Genomic DNA, 21340 nt, shown 5'->3' with positions numbered 1-21340 from the left:
AGGAAGGAAGGAAGGAAGGAAGGAAGGAAGGAAGGAAGGAAGGAAGGAAGGAAGGAAAGAGAAAATTAATTAATTGAAGGAAGTTGGTTGATGTCTTAAGGAATTCCATGGGACTTGGTAGCCCCACTGAAGAATATTTGACTACCTTCTATGAACATGAATGATACTAACCCTAGAAATGAGTGGTCATTTACATTCCCCCTCCTGCCCCTAGGAGCTCAATTGTACATATCTGGGGTGGATGGGACACCTACCTGTGAAAAGCTGCATTTGTCCCTACCCAGCACCCTCTTTACACCTTGTTGTGAAACTCTTGCAGACTTTCACTTTCAGAGTGACAGTGTGGCTCAGTCTCAGAGGGGTGGCCCATCGTTCTTTGATTTCCTTCCAACTCTGGGACAAACAGTAAACTCCCATGAATTCCATCTTATTAAACTTAATCATTATTTATTTATTTGGTACAGTATCTTGCTATGCAGCTCAGACCCATATAGATCCTCCTGTATCAGCCTCCCCAGCACTGGGATTATAGGTGTGGTCCACCACACACCCGGCCTCAGTGACCAGTACAGCAGTATGGCACGTGGTATTGAGGAACCCAGGTCCTTGCTTGTACCGAGCAGGCACCTAGACAAATGAACTATGAAGGGGGAGCATCAAGTTGGTTCCTGTAAGGAGAGGAGAAGACAAATATCACAGTCCTTCCCTTGAATAAGTAGACTCATTGTAGGCATCCAGCATGGGTATGGCTACGTTCCCAAGCTCAGGTCGTTTACACAAGCAGGAAACTTCCTCGAGATTCTCTGCAGCCTTTAATGATATGAGGGGTGTGTGCCCTGCACTTGCCACAGCACATGAATTCCCCTGTTAAGAGAGACACCAGAGCCGTTAGGATAGTCCCCTCACTACTTCATGCCCTTTCCCTGTCAGTTGCTAGGCTAGTGAACATTCAGATTTCAAAATGACTCTCAGCTTCCAATATGCCTGCGGAGCTGTGTAACTACGGAAGCCCTCTTAATGGTTGGCGCAGTCTCCAAGGCTGCTTTTCCTTGTTGGCGTTAACCACAGTGCACCTGTCTCATCAGTACACCCGGAAGCCCTCTCTCAGGAAAGGTTATTTTCTCAGGTCTGTTGTAATTCTGTCTGGGGAATTGAAGGTAGTGTCACATCGATTGACCTTCCGCGTGCTTGTTGAATAACAAAATTAAACAAGACCAAAGGGAAATCTTTCTTCACTTTTGAAGTTCATAGCGTTCAGGTGACCTCAGAAAGTCAAATGCAGAGCTTAGAGATTAAGCGCAGACTGTAGCAGGATGGTGCTCGCTGTATTACAGATTTTCTTCAATTATGTCGTGCAAAATTCTGGTGCAGTTGTCTACAAATTGTGTCTCTTAGATTAAAATAAGGTCAAGACAGAGCCGCTGATGGCTTGTAGAGCAGCATGCCTAAGTTTTGTTGTGACTACTGCTGTATGTGCTCACCCATGACTCTCCGTCTGTGAGAAAGGCACACTGCAGTGGTCGGAAACATACAGAGAATGTCAAAGACTTCTACCAGGAATGGATGGAAGAGCAAGCTCAGAACCTCACTGACAAAACAATAGCTGCATTTCACCAAGGAAAGATACCTCCTGCTCCATTCTCCGCTCCTCCCCCAGTGGGGGCTATGATCCCACCTCCACCCAGGCCCTCCTTGCCCTAGTAAGATGCCAGTACCCCATAGGGGAGGCCCCCCCATGATGCCAATGATGGGCCCCCCTTCTCCCGGGCTGATGCCAGTGGGACCTGCTCCTGGAACGAGGCCATCTGTGGGAGGCCACATGCCAATGATGCCTGGGCCTCCAATGATGCGACCACCAGCTTGGCCCAAGGTGGTGCCCACTCGGCCAGGAATGACTTGACCAGACAGATAAAGTGGAGGGGCAGCCTCTCTGTATCAGTTTTATATTATTTGTTCTGCTTCACCAGGAGGTCATGGTGCTGTGACTCGGTGTTTTCTAACAGCATGAATGACAAGGAAATCTTGCTCCCCCTTCCTATCAAAGAATAGTTTTGAAGGGAGAAGTACAATGAACAAAGGTGCAGAAAGCACATTTTAATTTGTATTGTGAAATGTGAAAGTAACCTTATCAACTCTTTTAGTTAAAAAATATTAGATTGAAAGGGGATTAGATATTACCCGTATCTATTTTTAAATGGATATGTTGTAATATTTGAATATTAGTAGTTAGATTAAACCATACAAAAATTTACAATGTGTAGATGATTTTTTAAGATCACAAAGGAGAAAGATGTATCACCTATCACAAATTTCATCACACGTTTTCTAACAAAAGATAGATTAATATGAGAATATATGTTGTTTAATGTAAGTTTCAAGTAACACAGGAGACTATATTTTACACTAGGTCCAATGAAAAGTTGGGTAATTGTGGATAAACTTGATTGGATAAAAAGAGTATGATCCACTGTAGTGAAATAATGGGGGTGGTGTGCAGCAGGCCTCTCTTCATAGCACGTGCCGCCCCTGCATGACATTGGGTTCCTCGGAGCATAAGGCAAAGCTTTCTGTGTTGAGGCGAGGGTCAGGTTGGTTTTATGATTCACTGAAGTGGGTCTTTCAAGGAGATGAAGGAGCATGAGGGTTGTTGCTAGTTTCCATATCCTGGTCAGCTGCTTTGCCCAGTGCAAAAGTGTTATGCTTTAGAGAGTGCATCCTGGACCCAGCAGGTAATCAAAGGAGCACTCAAGAGTAAGATAAATAATTGAAATTAATTGTAGATAAGCAATGTATGAGGGAGGAGATGAAAAACCAATACTGTGAGGAAGTGCTCAGGCTGATGAAATAAGAGTAAGAAGTTAGAGAAAGGGGAAACAGAGAGAATGAGAGAGAGAGAAAGAGACAGAGACAGAGACGGAGACACAGAGACAGAGACAGAGACAGAGACAGAGACAGAGACAGAGAGAAACAAAGCAAACTTAACCAGTCAAGTAGAAAAGATCCACCTAAGAGCCAGAAAGACCAAATATTGGTCCCTGGAAATCCTCTAAGGGGTTATTTTTGATAGTTGCTACCATTAGCCTTTCAAAATGATGTAATTTCTTATTTTTACCAAAATAATTACCAAACATAATATTGTGAAATTTACATGAAGTTAATTTTAATTAAGAGCTAGTGGAGTACAAAATCAAAGTATGTAGATAATCTGGGCTGGCCAAATAGCTCAGCAGATTAAAGTGCCTGCAAGCAAGTGCAGCGGTCAGGGTTCGATCCCCAGGCCTGCCATACCAGCCCTGCCCCGTGGGGCATTGTGACAAGGTGATTGAGACTGGGCATGGTGGTGCACACCATGTAATCTCAGCTCTTGGGAGGCTGTAAACAGGTGGATCACTATGAGTCCAATCTAGTAGTGAGACCCTGAACACCCTGTAGACCCCTCCCTAAAATACAAAAAAAAAAAATTATGTAGATAATCTTTTAAAGTAAGATAAGACCTATAAAATTCAACTTGATTTATGTAATAGTATATAGAATCACTTTATTAGTACATTTAACTAATAAATCCACCCAATGTTTATGTTAAAACATGAACAAAGAGCTATGGTTAAGCTCTAAAGTTGGTCCAGTGAGTAAGAAATATATATATATATATATATATATAGTTTTTAACATTCTCAGAAGACCTTTATCCCACAATTTTACCAAGAACATTTGGAGCACTTGATAAGAAATAATGAATTTTTGCTTCCATGATAAAGGTGAATTTCTCTCTTATCTTCCTTGTGAGGAACATCAAATAGTTGAAATGTTTCTGCTTTGTGATGTTTTTTTGCTTTTTTTTTTTTTTGCTTTGTGTTTTGAACAGAATAAATTACATTTAGGAAGATGTGCTATAACCCAAAAAAGGAACACAATTGAACTTGTTTCCTACAAAAGTACAATGGAGAACTTTTAAAAATACTTTTACACTCTAATGTTTCATAATAATTATTTTAACATTCATATCAATTGTCGAGACTGATTTTTTTTAAATGCATTTAGTACAGGGTCTCACTACACAGATTGGACTCGTAGTAATTCTCTTGCTTTCTGCCTCCCAAGCACTGGGATTACAGGCAAGTGCAAGTACGCCAAGTCTTAGTCAACATCTCAGTGCGCCCTGGGGGCAGGGCTGGCACTGCATGCCTGGGATTGAACCCTGGTCCTTGCTTGCATCTGCCTAAGCAGGCGCCTTAGTCCACTGAGCTATCTGGCTGGCCCTTGAGACTGATTTTTTGTGAACAGATTTTTACTCAATATATATGATAGTAAATAATGATATTGGATATAAATAAGTTATGATGTTGATGTGATAACTACAGTACTGTTTGATAAGAATTTTCTGTAAAATAATGACTATAAATGCACTAATTGACTTAACACCAGTGAAGTTAGAAATTTAGGATAAAAATTGACCATATGCAATAGTAGAAAGAACAGAAAAAATTTCCTTATTAATTTCTTAGAAAAATCCATTTATTTCAATCCAGAAATACAAACTACACTTCTCATCATGAAATAGTATTTTACTATATTACTATCCTGTTCTTCCTACTCAATTCTGCATGATTATAACATTTATTCACATATTGTTAGATATTACCATTTTGGGTATTTTTTAAATCTTATTTAATCTTGTATAAACTCTTAGATATATCTGTGTAGCTCGTATATGTGTCATTTTTGTGGTGGTAATATGTAGGACAATTAAACCACTCTGGACATGTGTGTGCTTTTATTCTAGTCTTCTAATCCTCAGTAGAGTAGATGCATGTCACCTTATACACCTACGGGATTTCTTTTGCAATGTTCTGTGAGGATATATTTTGTGAAGACAGAATAGAAAAGAAAAGGCTAAGTTTTCAGTTTTGCTTTTCTGTTGTCTTGATTCTCTGTATATTGTCATTTACTTTGTGGCCCTGATTTCCCCTTACTTATGGCTTTGTAATATCCTCTTTATGGTCTTTTACAGAAAATGTAGTTTTGCTAATGGATTAGATACATACAGTTTACATATACGAATGAAGCTTTCTCAGGGGTATGTGTATTTTCTTCCTTTTGTTTGCTAGTAGAAAATATATGTTTACTCTTTAAATATCCTACAGATATGGAAGTAATTTAGTTATTAAGAGTTTCAACAAACTTCTGTTGTTCCACTAGTTTTTACAAACTTTTTCTTTATCTCAAGACTTATCTCCAGTTAAAGTTATGATTTTTTAAATTTTTTATTATTCTTATAAAGTACAAATTAGAACTCAAATAAAACTTACAAGTGATGCAAAATTTCACTTAACAAAGTAATATGAATTTCACAGTATTTGTTTTAATACAACGTGTTGTCTTCCAATCAATTATTTGTATTACCAGATATATGGATGTAAAATCGGAAGAAGAAAGAAGAAAAAAGACAAAAATGTATAAGAAATTAAGAAGAGAAAAAGTACCAACAATGAAAAAGGACACAAAACAAATTAAAGCATTAACTGCTTCTTTCCATAGACCAGCAGAAATGCACAGTACAGCTGTCCAAGCCATTATGAATTTTTAAGCAAAGCATCTCTACATCTCTTCTCTCTCTAGCCTCATTAGCATCATCATTTGTTTTCACATCTATCATAAAACCATTCAAAAAATAATTACCAGACCTGTATATCTAGCCCCAAATTTTCTGACTCCCAGTTAAAAACTTACATTTCCTTTTTGAAGTCTGTACAAAAACAAGTCATCAGAATGCACTTTCAAAATGTGTACAACCTTGCTATACACATATTACCAATGCATTGTAACCCTACATTTTTTAGCTAAATGAATCTTTGTAGAATAGAGCTCTGTTCCTAAACTTCATCAGAAGTTCACTGTTCTGATTTGCAGACAAAGTGTTTAGCAAGGCATTTGGATGGCCCAGAGGGTCACCTCCTCTGCATTTGGAGACTGGCCCCTGCGGCTCCCTATGCTCCAAAACTCTCTTAGAACTTGTTTTGCAGCCCACATTTGACTATCTTCAATGGTACCGTGTTGGTCACTATGGTACTAAAGTCATCCAAAATCTGTCTGAAAGGTTATTCTTTAACAATCAAAATGTTTACTAAATAGCTATCAAGTAGCAGGCACTCAGAAATTTAAAAGTGAAAGTGAGAAAAAAATGTGATTTCTGCTCTTGAGAAATTCTTTGCATTAATTTGAGATTTAAAACAAAAATATTATAGAATTTTTGACAATGTTAATGGGACTTTAATTGTTTTGATGATGAGAAGATGAAAACCAGGTACAAAAACTGAAAGGCAAATAACTCAAGAGAGAAAAGATAACAAATGGTGCTAAGACAGCTGACTATCAAATATCTATGAATGTGTTTGGACCCACACCTTCTCTCTCTCTCTCTCTCTCTCTCTCTCTCTCTCTCTCTCTCTCTCTCTCTCTCTCCAATTAGTTCATAAACCTAAGCAAAAGAGCTAGAACTCTAAACCTTTCAGAAGAAAAATAGGGATAAGTCATCATGACCTTGTATTAGGCAATGGTTTCTCATTTATAATGCAAAAATAAAATCAATCTAACTTTGTCAGAGTGAGAAACAATTATGTTGGAAAGGCATTGTCAAGAAGTGAGAAGACAGCCCACAAAACTAGAGAAATTATTTGCCATTAAATATATCTGATTAGGGTTTTATGTTCCAAATAGATAAAGACATCTTATTACTGTATAATAAAAGGATAATTAGCCAGGTTCAAAAAAGTTCTGCATAAACATTTCTCCAAAGAGTTGTGCAAGAAATCAATAAGAATACATTAAGCTACTAGATATTACTATCCATCAGATAACTGCACATCAAACTATAGTGGAATTCTACTTCATAATCAGTAGATTAAATGAGAATAAAAATAACAAGTAATTTATAAATGTTGGTAAGGATATGGAGAAACCGGAACTTTCACGTTTTGTTGGGGAGGTTGGAAAGTGGTATAACTGGTTTGGAAAAGTCTTGCAGTTCCTCAAATGGCTAAGTAGGGCTACAAGGTAACCTAGCATTTCAAATTCTAGGTATGTTTCTAAAAAAAGCTTATTTCCACATTAAAAAAGTATGCACAAGTATTCATAGCACAATTATTGACAAGAGACAAAAAGAAGAAACTATCTAAATATCCACTAACCAAGCAATGATTTTTAAAAGGTATATTATTAAATGGAATAGTATTCATCCATAAAAAAGGAGCAGAGTACTGATTCATGCGACAAAATAGATGTACTTCGCAAGCATACTGCTTAGGGAAATAACCTGGTCACAGAAGCCTCTACGTTACATTATTTCCTTCATATTAAATGCCATGAATAGTCAAATTTATTGACATTGAAAGTTAATTAGATGCTTCTTGGAATTGGGTAGTGGGGAATGTAGGGTATGACTGATAACAGGGAAGAGGTTTTATATCAGATGGTGAAAATGTTCCAAAATAGATGGTGATGTGGAGGCTGGGCCTATTACTGAGTAGTATAGAGCACTTGTCTAACATGGGCAAGACCATGGCTTTGATTCTGACCTCCACTAAAAATGTATTCTTGGGTGAGTTGTCCAGTTCTATAAGTCTACTAATAGGCATTGATTCAAACCTTTTAAACAGCTGCATTATTTAGTATGTGAACTGTGTCTCAATCTAGTTGCTGTTTTTGAAAAGCTAAGTAAGGAAGACCACAGAGTCATGTTCCTTTCTCTAACTCTTGCTTCTACTGCGAAGTCTAGAAAGGAAGAGGGAGCCCTTGTTTCTGAAGATCTTGTGATGACTCAGAGAATGAAAGAGTGGAAGTGAACATAGACTGCTAGGATTATTATCAGTTGAATTTTGCAAAAACAAAAAATCCCTTTCTTTCCTCGTTCCCCCCTTTCTTTAAGGAGAGGTCTCTGAATATATTTTCCTATTTTTCTTCCCTTTCATACTAGTTTATAATATAAAGTACTTAGAAACACTGGCAAGGCTAAGGTTATATAATCTATAGGACTGGTTTACCTTTATTTATTATTTTATTTTAGACGTTCTCCTCCATTGTTTAAATCAGGCATTTCTTTATTCAGTTTCAAGCCAGTTTGTAGTCTCCATGTTAACTTTATTTAAAAAAAAATAGCAGAGGTCCATGTTAAGATTATTTGGATCATGAATAGCACACAGATTACTGTACAGGAACAAATCTGTCCTTGGGAATTGATAGGAGAATCTATTGATTATTTTTGGGTCTGTGTAACAGAAACATGAATTTCACTGAGGAGTTTATCAATTCTTGTAATGGATGTTCTAATCATACTGAAAATCTGCTCAGAAAAGGGAAACCAAAGAGTGCTGATAATGCATTTTCAAGTTGCTGCCTGACAATTGTGATGGAAAATCACATCTAAGAGTCTCTATTTTACATCATGTTTAAGCTACATAATGCATACAGTCATCAGGGGAAATTGATACACATATTACATCTTAATCCCTCTCATTAAAAACACTTGAAGTAAATAAAAAACACTATGAATTCATATGAGGTAAAATACTTTCCCTTGCCATTATTTTTCTCTTACCTCAGTAAGAGAAGCATTTAAATTTTCACACCAAAATCAGGAAAAGAAGCGATGTCCAAGGGAATGATGAAAAAGGTAGTAAGGTTTTTCTGTTTCATTTAGAGGCTGAAAGAGTGAATAGAGAGTGACTGGAGTTTATTTTGCTTCTCGAAAAAAATCTATTTACCCACCAATAAGGCAATGACAAGCCCTGCTTTCAGTCCTTTGTTTAAAATGCACTGTAGTGCTATATGATTTGCATGTTAATGATGTGAATCCAACTGTATAATAAATGGGAAAGGAAACTATCAGTTTGCTTCAGAAAGCAGCTTTGTTTGTGTCCTCTGATTTGTCCCTCAAATGTTTCACTTGAGAGCACGTGCGTGAGGTGTGCTTACCGGAAAGACGGTGATTTGTGGGGTTGGAACGGAGCAGCAGTGAGGAGGAAGCCCGCGCTCAGATTTCTCACGCAGAGAGTGACTGGACATTAGAGGCATTTAGCCATTCTTGGGAGGCAGATAGACCGCTGTAAACAGGAGGCCTGCACAATTCATCCAGTGCGGTGGAATCTCAGAAATCAGACCGCATGACGCTGTCACGGTTTCTCTTTCTCTCTCCAGCTCCCGGAACACCCAGCCCATTCAACAATGCAAGTGGGATGCTCTGTAGCTGGTATCTGTCAGTGGTTTCTGGATGTTGTTATGCGTGTTTTCTTTCATTCAAACACAAAATAAAACAAATTTCAAAATATTAATGTGTGATTAGCTGAAAGCTGTTCTAGGAGCATTGCATCACTAAGCACAGAAAACAAAGCAAAACAAAACAAAACAAAACAAACACAATCCATGGTTTTGATAGCTGTCCAGTTTCTATTATTTACAGCCTTTGAGCCATTTCACAAATTGAAAGGCAATGATCCAGCCATTTCCTGCTTAGATTACTGTATATTTAAGAAATACTAACACTGTTATCAGCCTGCAATAGCCCTATTATTGAACAAATACAAATTGGATATCAATGAAGAAATGGCCTGCATCAGTGGTGCCCGAACAGAAGTGACTCTGCACCCCTCCCTGATGTTTGGCCATGTGCAGAGGTGCAGTGGGGCGGGAAGAGCCACTGGCACCCGTGACTCAGAGTCCAGGACGTTAGGAAGCATCCTCACACCTACACATGCTTATGTGGTGAAGAATTAGGCGGCCGGAGAGGCAACTACTATCCAGCATGAGAGCTCCTGCTTGGAATAAGGACAGGAAGCCGTCACATCCTAAATTTTGCACTGTGGCTCTGAATCTTTCACAACTATAAAAAGAATTAGGGGCTGTGTTATCTCCTGGTGCACAAAAGTGCTGCCAGGAATTTAGTGGCATGCGACAACGTGCATTTATTTTCTCACTGAGTCCAGGCACAACTGAGCTAAGTCCTCTCAGGATTCAGTCGCAATGAACCTGAGGCGAAGCTCCCATCCGAAATCTTGAGTGGGTTAGAATCAAGTTCTGAGCTCGTGCTGTGGGCAGCATTCAGCTGCTTGCACTTTGGTCAAAGCAAGAGCTTCAGTGTCTTGCAGGATATTGTATCAATTCTTTGTCTCGGGGTTGTTTCTGAGACAACAGTGACAGCGCAGCAAGTTGCTTCTTCAACACCATAATGGAGAATCTATTTGCAGATGGATACTATAGCTTTATGTGATGCAATCAGGTATTCATAGCCATGTAATTCCCACCACCACAGCCATGCTCTGTAGGACACTAGTAGGTGTAAGCCTCACCCACACGCAAGAGGAAGCAGTTGCACAAGGTGAAAGTGTCACCACTTAAAAGTATCCCTGCCTTATGAGAGTTATCATTCGTCCCTTCTGTATATTTTTCTTTCCCATGTACAGAATGTTATTGTTCATTAAAAGTTAATACAATGAATGCACGAATTCTGCTGGCAAAATATAATATTTCAAGGACTTAAGGAAAGGGAGACCATAAAACATGATCACCAAGTTATCGTCCCCACTAGTTTTTCATTCGTATAGAATATTTTCAGTGATATCAAAGTTCTCTTTCAGAGTCAATATGCAAAATTGCCTAATTTATGCTTTTTATTTTGTAGGCCTGTACTTCATTGCTATTTGCTAGTCTTCCCTTCTGTTTCATTTTCTTTCTCTAAATTTAAAAAAAAAAAATCACATGATTTGGGAGTTGGATATTGGGAAAACCCATGGTGGTTTCTTCTTGTTGGTGGAAGGCCCACACACTTCTGCACTGAGCATACATAGTACCAGAGTAAGTGGAATATAGCCAATAGTGGAAGAGAATAACAGCCACACAGCATCAAATAAGTTCCGAATCTCCTCTCCTTGCATTCAAGTTAACTTGTCATAATAAATTTTTCTACTTCTTTACTGGAGAGCCTTTGTTTGCTTCTACTCTAAGTATATGTGTGGAACATGCATTCTGTTATTTTAAATGGCTTCTCTTTTCTCATAACCAAACCAGTTTAATTTTTCAGTATAAAAAACTGATTTTAAAAGACAAAGGGTAATACTAAAAAAAATGATTTTTTGTCAAGTAAGTGGTATAAATTTTACTAAGTAAATGTTTTGCGTTACATTAAATTTTTTATCTATTTGTGTTTTTTAAGGTCTAAAATATAGGTGTTAAATGATAATATTGCATTATGCCCCATTACAAGTATACTTAGCCCATTTTTAGAAGATATTAAGCTTTCTTCTTATTCAAATATATGGTGCTCACGATGTATAATTTGTGGGGATATGACAATTATATTCTCAAATAGAGCTTCCCTTCTAACTTCGCTGTATGTTTGTGCAATTTGCATATTTCATATGAATATTCATGATACATAAAACATTTAAAATATCAAGCATCTATAAATTCTATGAATTGTCTTCTATGCACAACTCTTCATGATCATTTATAATCCTATTTATGTACTTTTAAAGGGAAGAAAGCTTAACCAATTTGGGGATTTTTCTAAAGCTTTGCAGCTAGAAACTGTTGGAACAAGTATTCACAAAAATCTGTTTCTTCCCTTTTGCTTGGTTCTGCCTGGCTAGGAGTGCAAAATATGATCACCCTCCTGCAAGAGTTAAACCTTGAATTCTTTTTCTGAGTGCATATCCTATGAATAACAGTATACTGAATGCAAGTAGGAGTAATCCAAGATGAAAATGTCACTCTTCCCTCCCCCATTTTCTGCCTGCATTCGTATCATATTGCAGGTGTCTAAAAGTTTAGTAATTTAGGCAAGTAAAGAGAGAAGGGTGAGGGAATGAAAAATAGTTAAGTTTGAGAAGAGAATCTTGAGAAAGAAACATTTGCATCATGGAAGACTGTAGGCTGCCTGCTGGTGATGTAGGAAATAAATGCACTATGATTGGAAGGGAGACAGCAAAAATGAAGGCTCATGACAAGAGGGTGGAGACAGTGGCAGAGTGAGGATTGGAAGACCTTTAAAACCATTATGGATTTGGAGTTGATAATTCAGTTAAGAGCTTTTAGAGAGACACAGCATCTGATACGCACATTTCACTTGTCATTCAAGCGGCAAGGCAAAAACAGATGATCAGCATCCATCCTGTGCTAGGAAGAGCAGATTTAATTACTGACACATGCAACACCCTGAGAGAACATCAAGAGCACTATACTTAGTGGAAAAAGTCAATCTCGAGAAGGTTTCACTTTCTGTGGTTCCATAAATACAACATCCTTGAGATGTGAAACCATTAGTAGTTGCCTGGAGGTTGGAATAGAGTGAGTGATACAAATTCAAATGGCTAGTGTGAGGCAACTCTTTAGTACTGGGGATTGAACTCAGAATGTTGCATTTGCTAGGCAGGTTCTTATGCCATTGAGCTATGTCCCTAGCCCCATAAATCTATTTTCTTACAGATCTGGAAGCTAAAAATACAAGATCAAGGTGTCTGTAGGTTTATTTTCTTCTAAGGATTCGCCCTTTTTATCCGTTGCTCAGTTGATGGGCATTTGGGTTGTTTCCAAGATTTAGCTATGAAAACACACTGCACTACTACAAACATGGGTGCACATTAATTGCTGTGGTATGATGATTTCAGTTCTTTTGTAAAGATCCCTGGGAGTGGAAGAGCTCGGTTGAATGGGGCCTTTCATCCCATTTGGCCGGGGGTGGGGGGACTCTACACACTGATTTCCAAGTGGTCACACCAGTCTGCTCTCCCACTGCCAGCAGAGAAAGGCTCCGTTTCCCCCACATGACTTACTACGAGCTCAGTCTTTTCACTTTTCCCCCTTCATATGTTGAAATCATAACCAGAGTACCACAGAATGTTGATGGTATGGAATCAAAGTTGTAGATAGTGGAGTACACATTTCCTCTGCTTTTCTGCATCACATGCTGTTGAAGACACTGGGATCTGCTAGAAACCAGAAACAGCCAGTTTCTGTCTTCATATTTTATGGGGCCAAGCCACAGTGCATAGGGAATCAAATACAAAGTTTTTCTTTTATTTTGGTGGAACTGGAGATTGAATTCAGACCCTTGCACTTGCCAGGAAAATGCTTACTCTACTGAGCCATCTTCCCAGCCCCAAACACAAAGTTTTTGATTCCCTTAAATGAACCTCAGTCTGTGCTTCCAGGAAATTAAGCTGTGGGAAAATCTCCTTATTCCCAAGGAGCTCTCAGTGAGGTCCATGTGAGCCATTTACTATTTTTATTCCACAGTAAATTGCTCTAGTACATCTTATTTCAATTTTTATTTAGCGTGTTCCCTTTATCTCCACATCCTTCTCTGTTATGCACTAAAAATTAAATATTTAGTTCTTTAAAAACAAATTGTTGGCTGTGGAGATAGCTCAGCAGTCTAAGCACCTACCTGGCAAGCAAAAGGACCAGGTTTAATCCCCAGTACCACATGCCCTGCCAGCCTTACTGGCCACTGAAACCAGGTGTGATGACGCATGCCTGTAATCCCTCCATGCTTCTCACAACTACATCGTATGCAACATTTATATTCAGGTATCCATTTGTCTTTGTAGGTAACTTATAACTCTCAAGTTAACAAACAGCTATCACTGCCCATATAAAGCAATCATTCCAATAATGGGGCAGGAAGGATCTTGCCAAAACTAAGGAAATAAATGCAATGTTGAAGCTAAAGAGTAAGCAGTAATTCTAAATTCATGCCCATTCAACAATTTGTGCTTCTGGGGTGTTTGACTGTTTGTTGGGAAGTGAGTGATCTTTAATTCAGTTGACTTGAATCTTCTTTTATTTATGTATTTTTTCACTACCAAATTTACTTGACTTCCATTGATTAGAGCTTTTAGGAATTTTGCAGTTATGGGAATAGCAGTATAACTCTAGTGGCATGCCAGTATAGTTTTGTACTTTGGGAGTCAACTTTTTGTTGTTGTTGTTTGGTTGGTTGTTCCAGTTTTAAACAAGTCTTAGTAACATGTCAATATAAAATAATTGATATCACAAAAATGAAATTATTGATATCTGGGCAGGCTGAGGCCAAAGGATCGCTGAGGATTTGAGGCAAGCCTGAGCCAAAAAGTGAATTCAAGGCCAGCCTGAATTGCATAGAGAAACCCTGTCTCAAAAAGACCAAAGGGGCTGGGGAGATAGCTCAGTAGAATAAGTGCTTGCTGGTAGGCACAAGGGCCTGAGTTCAATCCCTGGTTCTGCAAAAAACAAACAAACAAACAAACAAACAAAAGATCAAAAAATTAAATTAAAAAATGAGTCTTACACATTAAAATAAAAAAGAAAATGTCCATTGGACCAGTCAGTGAGGGCCTAATAGGTACAGTGAGGCTCATAGCATCCCTAGTGTTATAGTTTGTATTTAGGTATTTCCCCAAAGCCTCATGTAGTCCTTGGGGTGACTTCTAGAGTTTGTGATTAATCCATGACCCAGTGCTGGGATTGTGAGTGTGCATGCTACACCTGCCCTGGAGCAGATAATCTGCACACACATGGAGGGGAAGGAGGCCAGTTAGCTGCCAAAGCTGCTGCCTCTCCTTTTGCTCTTTGCTGTTTCCACAGCACCATGCGCTGCTGCCCTCCGCCATGTGCTGCTCCGCCTTGGTGCCGGCTGATCATGGCCTGAAACCTCCACTAACTGTGAGCTAAATAAATGTTTCCCTCCTCAATTCTGGGTGTTGGGTATTTTTTTCCTAGCAAAGAGAGAAAGGTAACTGAGACACATAGTCAAAAGTGACCACAGGTCATCTCTTAGACGTTTTTAATAACTAGTAGAGTAGACATTGCTTGTACCATGTGTATGAACTGTCTGTCCTACTAATGAGGGCAGAAAGTTTTCTTTACTGTTTACCTCTGTACCCTAGCATTCAGTGTGGTGCTTAGCTAGCACATAATGAGCAGTCAAGGAATTCTCGTTGATATTAAGGAATAAATAATATTGTCACTACTAATGAACATTTATTAAGCTATTATTGTTTCTCACATGCTTTGTTGTTTTTTTCTCTGCTAATATCCATCTATAAACTGCACTTAAAAGATGAAATAAATCTAAGGCAAAAGATGAACACTCTATCCTAAATGATGGAGTGTTTATCTTATTATATTGTAAGATGATGTTTCTGTTACTACAGCATGTATACATGTATATATCGGTATATATACGTATATACCTTCAATTGTATGACTAAATATATGCATATGTACAAAATTTATGCATGTATTCTCTTGCTATTTTGTATTTTCTTTGGTAGCTTCCTCTGGAAAAATTTTTGGATAATGCTTCATGAGGGCAAGGAAAATGACAATTATACCGGACAATTTTTTCCTAGTACAATGTCTAGCACATGGTAGTTGGGTAGTAAGTATGCACAGAATAAATTAGTATTGTAATTCTGAGAGATAAGCTCTTTCGTAGGTGTTTAATACATGACGTCGTGTGACACTTTAAAAACATACTGCAGCCCCTCATCAGCTCACCGAAGAGCATGGGTGCCACGTTCTGCATCCGTACTACCAACATTGAAGTCCTGAATCTCCTACTTCAGGATGGTGTGAGACTGGGAAACTTGCTTAGCTTCTCTGTGCCTCTATGCATGGAAAACTTCAGAACACTGCCTTACACTTTACAGATGTGCAAGAAACACTGGATGGCCCACCACGTAGTTGTTCGTTGATCGATTATTGGCTATTGAACACACTGAGTATGTATCAAGATTTCTGGAAGCACCAGATTTTCCTTACATGCTGGTCCTGCATCCCTACCTACCAGAGTTAGAGATGCTATAAACAAAAACAGATTAGCTCCGTAAGGTTAATCCCTCTACTGTCAACAGCAGTAAGCAGGCTGCTGTGTCCTGGACCAAGTTCAGGTTCTCAGCATCCCAATTCAGTGTCGCTGGGAGCAGTGGCACCATAAAAACATTCAGACTGCCCCTCTCTTCTCAGAAACCCAGAACTTTGGAAAGTCACCTAACCTCTCGATGTCTCAGTTTTACCATATATAAAGTGAGAGCTGTTGTGCTCTCCCACAGATTTGTTTTCAGAATGAAATAGATAAATCTCAGCATAGGGAGAGAGCTCAGTAGTCCAAGTGCCTGCCTAGGCAAGGGCAACGACCTGGGTTCAATCCCCTGGGTGCGCCATGCCAACCACCAAGACCAGGTGTGGTGGCACAAGGCTGTAATTCCAGTGCTGGTGGGGACGAAGCAGGAGGATCACCAGGAGTCTGAGCTGTGTAGGGAGACTCTGTACCAAATACATTAAAACAAACAAACCCTCTCCAAAGTGTTTTGAATATTTCTGACCCATAGCATGGACTCAGTAAATTCTCATTGGGACTAGACCACAGGTGGCCGGGGAAAGTTTATATGAGACGTGTTTTAAGACAATTAACTCCCAAAATCATTAAGAGTTCAATCTATGTACATATGTGTGTAGATTTTCAGCAACAACATTGCCCTAGTGGAAAGGGAGAAATTTTGTCGTACAGTAGAACCTTGCTATTATCCGTTTCCAGATTTGGGAAGATGACTTAATTTGACTCATTTCATCTCCTTTGTAAACATGCATATACCTACCTGAAAGCTGTTGGGAGCATTAATTAGAGTACATATATCAGCACAGCTCCTAGCATGACAGAGACTAGAGATGTAGCAGATGCTTTTAATTAGATGCCTCTAAATCTTATATTTTAGCATATTATCTTAGATAATAAGGTCATTATAATTTCATGTTTATTAAGACATAATTTCTTCTCTTTACAGTAAAGATAGTATCCGAAGAGAAAACCTGAAAATTTAGATAGATCAAATTATAAAAATAAATATACCTCTGCATGGCTGATAGCGATGGAATTTCACTCTCTCTAGAGGCAGTAGTGCCAAAGATTAAAAGTGGATATGGAAAAGAACTGTAATGTTTCACCATAGGTAATGTTAATGTATCTTTTTTAAGAACTGGTTATAGTAAAAGATGCAGCCACCAAGTGCTATCCTTGGGGGCCGGAAGGAATTTCCTCTTTCCACCCAGCCAAAAGCCACTTAGCACTGTGATAGTTTCATTTTTCCTTCCCTTCCTCCCCCAGGCTCTTGGGAAGATTCTTTCCATAGTTGACCTTGAATTCAGTGAGGATTTGGAGGCTGGGGAAAGAAATGCTCCATAAAGGGCCATTGCCTATTGGAAAGAAGTTAGCGCAGGCGAAAGACTTGTAATGAGGAGAGCATGAGGATGCTGTAGGGAGGGACGCAGGTGGGGGAAAAGGGAGACCAAAATCCATGTACTTTATAGTGGGGATAAATAATCTTCTGCAGTAAGGTTTATGCTAAGTTTGCAGAGTTTTGGCTTCTATCTTAAGTTTTACGTTTTCTTAGAACTGTGCTCATCACAAGTAATGAATGTTTTGTAATCACACACAGTACTGTCTTACTAAAATCTTTTTATTTCCTTCAGCATTTTCTAAAGAGATTACAGAACATTCCTAATTGTTAAACACCAAATCGCTCAGAAAGCCAAAATATTAAAAACACAGAATTTGAAAGCAGTGGATAGCAACTCATTTGTTATGTATCAGATTGTGTGATTCATTTATTATTTCATCTTGTTTTCTCATTTTTAACATTTACATTCATAGGTATGCTCTAAATTGTTGACATTATTAAATGAAGTAATTAATAATTATAGAGAAAAACATTACCAAATGTAAAGCACAAAATATTCCTTAGTTACTTCCACTATTTGTTATTAGTATACAATACAAGCAATAACCTCAAATAACATTCAAAATATTTGTTCAAGATAGACTGAAGGGGAAAAAAATGAAAGAAAACAAATAGAGTCATAAGAATAAAATAAACTAGACTAAATAAACTAAGTGTCAAAGGATGGAAAATTAGGGGGTTTTCTGTTGTATTTTGAAATTAAGTTGTAAGAAAGAATTTTAAGTTAGAGTTTTGTTTAGGATTTTTTTTTGAGAAGACTAATTTTTATATGCACAATGCACACAGGAATAACAGCAAAATAATGAGGAGGGTTGTATGATTGTTAGGTTACAATGAAGTAGTTACTAAATCTTCCTTCCCTCTAGACAGTAAGTGTTCCCTGATGCTCAGCCCCCCAAGGAGCTGAATAACACATAGGTTTGTGGAGTTGACTGTGCCATTAGGTGGGATTCAGTAATCCTGAATTCTGGAAATGTGTCACTTCTTGCTTGCTGGAAGAAAAAGACAAACCTTACAGTTTATAATATGAGCTGGAACAGTGCCAATCCATGACTCCAGTGAATCGAGATCTTTTTTTTTCTCAGCATTTAGCAATAAGACAAGTTCCTTCTTGGGTGCTGGTGACAGCACGTAGATCACTAGCACCTGTTCTGCAAAATGCTGGCATTGAGCAGAGCCTCAGGGAGCTCCACATGGCAGTAAGAGCAAAGGAGGGGATGCGAGATCAGGGACAGCTTTTACAGTTGACTTTTATTCCATTTAAAGTCTAATGGAATGTTCTGCCCCTGCCTGTAGACATCTTTCTGCGGCACAGTTCCAAGGAAATAAGTTGTATATTGATCCCTAACGTTAGTATGTCTGTGTAAAACTGAGTCTCTCCAGTGTGTTTCCTAACTCATCAAACTTTTAAGGAGATCTGTTTTACAGTGTTGCTGCATCATAAAGCTTATTTACTTTAATATGATTGTCCTGAGACAGCGTTCTTTTACAGGCTTTGAGTTCTCGATCATTTTCTTTGTGATTTGCCAGGTGCTCTCTCAGTGATAGGAAAGGTGCCCTTCTGCGTAGTTCAGCTCTTCTGCTCGGAGCTCTTAGCTATGCCAGTTGCTCTTTCCATCTGCTTTCCCTTTCTTTGTGGACTGTCCCCCATGCTGTCCTGGAGCTGTCCCTTACATTCATCTGTTTTAATTCAGGGCTTATTTGTTCTGAGTCAGGCACAAATCTCAAAGTAGTGATTTTTTAGCGACACACATATTAGTGTCTATCCCAGGCTGAGTAAAATTGAAAAGCCTTTTCCATGCAGAGGGCAACCCAGCTAAGCCCCCAAAGACACCTGGATGTCACCCAGGTGAAAATGGAGCAGCAATGCTTTGCAGCAGGGGCAAAGACCTCAGGACAAAAAATATTCAGCTGGGGAACTGCTGGTCATTTTGTATGGTTTAAAGGCAAAGCAAAAAGATGAGGAAAGATAATAAAAGAGTTGGAGAGAGAAACCGGGAAAGCACAGCCCATACTAAAAGGGTTCTTTCTTTTTTGGAAAGCAGACAGAAGCCACTTAGGGGTGTCCTCAGGAGATAAACATATTGCCTTTACTTCCTATCAAGTACTTCTGGGAAAAGATAGAAAATAGTTTGAATGGAATAATTTCAGAAACTAATAAAGAGCATTAATTTCCATTTTATGTGGCTATTGTTAAATGCATTTCAGTGTGATGCAGTGATTTTCAAAAGTCTGAAATCTAGATCACTTGAATAGATCATAGTGGTAGATATATTAAATCTATGCTAAAAAACACAAATCTATTCACTATTTGTAAACCTGAAGTCACAGCAGGCAAAAGTCTGTGGTAATGTGCGAAGCTCCTTATGTATGACTAATGCAATCAAGACAATAGGAGGGAGAAACCCCTTGCTACACGTGCAACTGTGGGGCTTCATCATGAGGAAAATGGCACTGAGCAACTCTTTTCTGCTCCATTACATGCTAATGAAAAGAGCTGGTTGAAGAAAAGCACATTAATTTTGAAAGCCGTCTTCTGTATCTATATAATTCTGAAGAGAACGAAGACAATTGAACAACAGTTTCTATTTTAAAAGTAGTTTTTGCACAAGTTCAGAGACTTCTTCTGAACAAGTTAATTTGAGCATGAGATTATTTAGCTAATAACAGGTAACTGCTATGAATCTCCTTTTCTACATTATCAAACTTTAAAAGACAAAGAAGAGCTAGAAATGCTTTGTTTGAAACAAAAACTATCGCTCATTATCAATGAAAAGATTATAGTTCCTGTCAAAAACCTGAAAGTTACTCAATGCAGTCTCTTCAAAAGTACATTATTTAAATTAATGGAGTTGGAGAATCACGTGGAGGTAGCTTTTAACTATTACCTTACTAACCTCCACAGAGTGAAGGATTGTTTTCATCTCCTGAACCAATTAGCACCGATCTTACATCCCGTAGCAATATTGATGTAATGTTTTTTTAAAAGCTGATATTTCACAGTGTCACATATTTAATTTTCATGTTATTAAATATTCTTCATTCTAACTAATAATCTTGACATGCTTTATATGCAAATAATATCTATTGAATCAGACTTTTGTCTATAATTTTAATTGCCATTTCACATATTTTGAGGCAGAATAGCCCTTAATATATTTTGAAACGTATAGTTAAATTTTGGTTTGTATTAAGTGGTTGCAATCGAGAATTTTAGTTTTTTAATTTGTGATCTTTAACTTTGCAAAAACAAAGAGTAATATAAGAGTATTACAGTTTTACTCTGGTACTACTTTTATCAGTAAGATAGTTAAAGGTCTTCTATATTCATTCATTAGTGATGTTTGACTAAATGTGGATAGTATAAATAGTGGTGATTGGGGAGAGGAAAAAAAAATGCATTATAAACAAGAATTAGAAAGATTTAACAATTTAAAGTCTGTCTTGTATGTGGAAGAAGGAAAGAAAGACACCCTGCATTCTTGTATGAACTCTTTGTAGAAGCCATTATGAACAGCAACATTTGCATATAAAGAGAACAGAGAGAAATGGAATGGAGGCAGAGAAGGGGCAGGGAAAGCAGAGGAGAACAAGGTGACAAATAGCAAGGCCACAAACAGCAACACTTGAGGGGAGGCCATATCCTTGCTTAGATATTCAGAAGTCAGTGCCCTCTCCCCTGTCAGGTCTGTGCTGCCTTGGGAGCTGTATATGCAGCCAGTGCCCCGCTGTGGCTCTGCGACCTCCTGGGGCAGCGGAGTTAAGATGTGCTCTTCAGTGTGTGTGGTTCACTTCTGAGAAGTGGTGGTAGAAGACAACCAGCTGGAGGCTCCTTGCAGGAAGCCGGAAGCTCCTTACGCTAGAGTAGTGCTGGGCCTGTGTGAGGAAGTGAAGTTAGAAGCAGTGTTGAGTCCTACAGCGTGAGTAGGTGAAGGGCCGGTGGGTTCTTGCATCCCCTGATAACAATATGGATGCGCTTTTCCTACAAGATGCATGATACCTTGTAGGGCATAGTCCTTTCGTACTTAGTGCACATCCCTCACGCACTATCGGGTCAGTTATGCTAACATCTG

General features: G+C 38.5%; 1 protein-coding gene across 1 annotated transcript in view; it reads left to right on the top strand.

Annotated features, from left to right (window-relative positions):
- Adgrl3 (adhesion G protein-coupled receptor L3) overlaps window positions 1-21340 on the top strand; it is a 384605-nt gene that overhangs the window by 178611 nt on the left and 184654 nt on the right. The window lies entirely within an intron of this gene.

Source organism: Octodon degus, unplaced genomic scaffold, assembly GCF_000260255.1.
Source record: "Octodon degus isolate 3935 unplaced genomic scaffold, OctDeg1.0 scaffold00172, whole genome shotgun sequence".
Classification (NCBI taxonomy): Eukaryota; Metazoa; Chordata; class Mammalia; order Rodentia; family Octodontidae; genus Octodon; species Octodon degus.
Note: the sequence above shows the minus strand (reverse complement) of the source record. Positions and strands in the feature narration are given on the sequence as shown.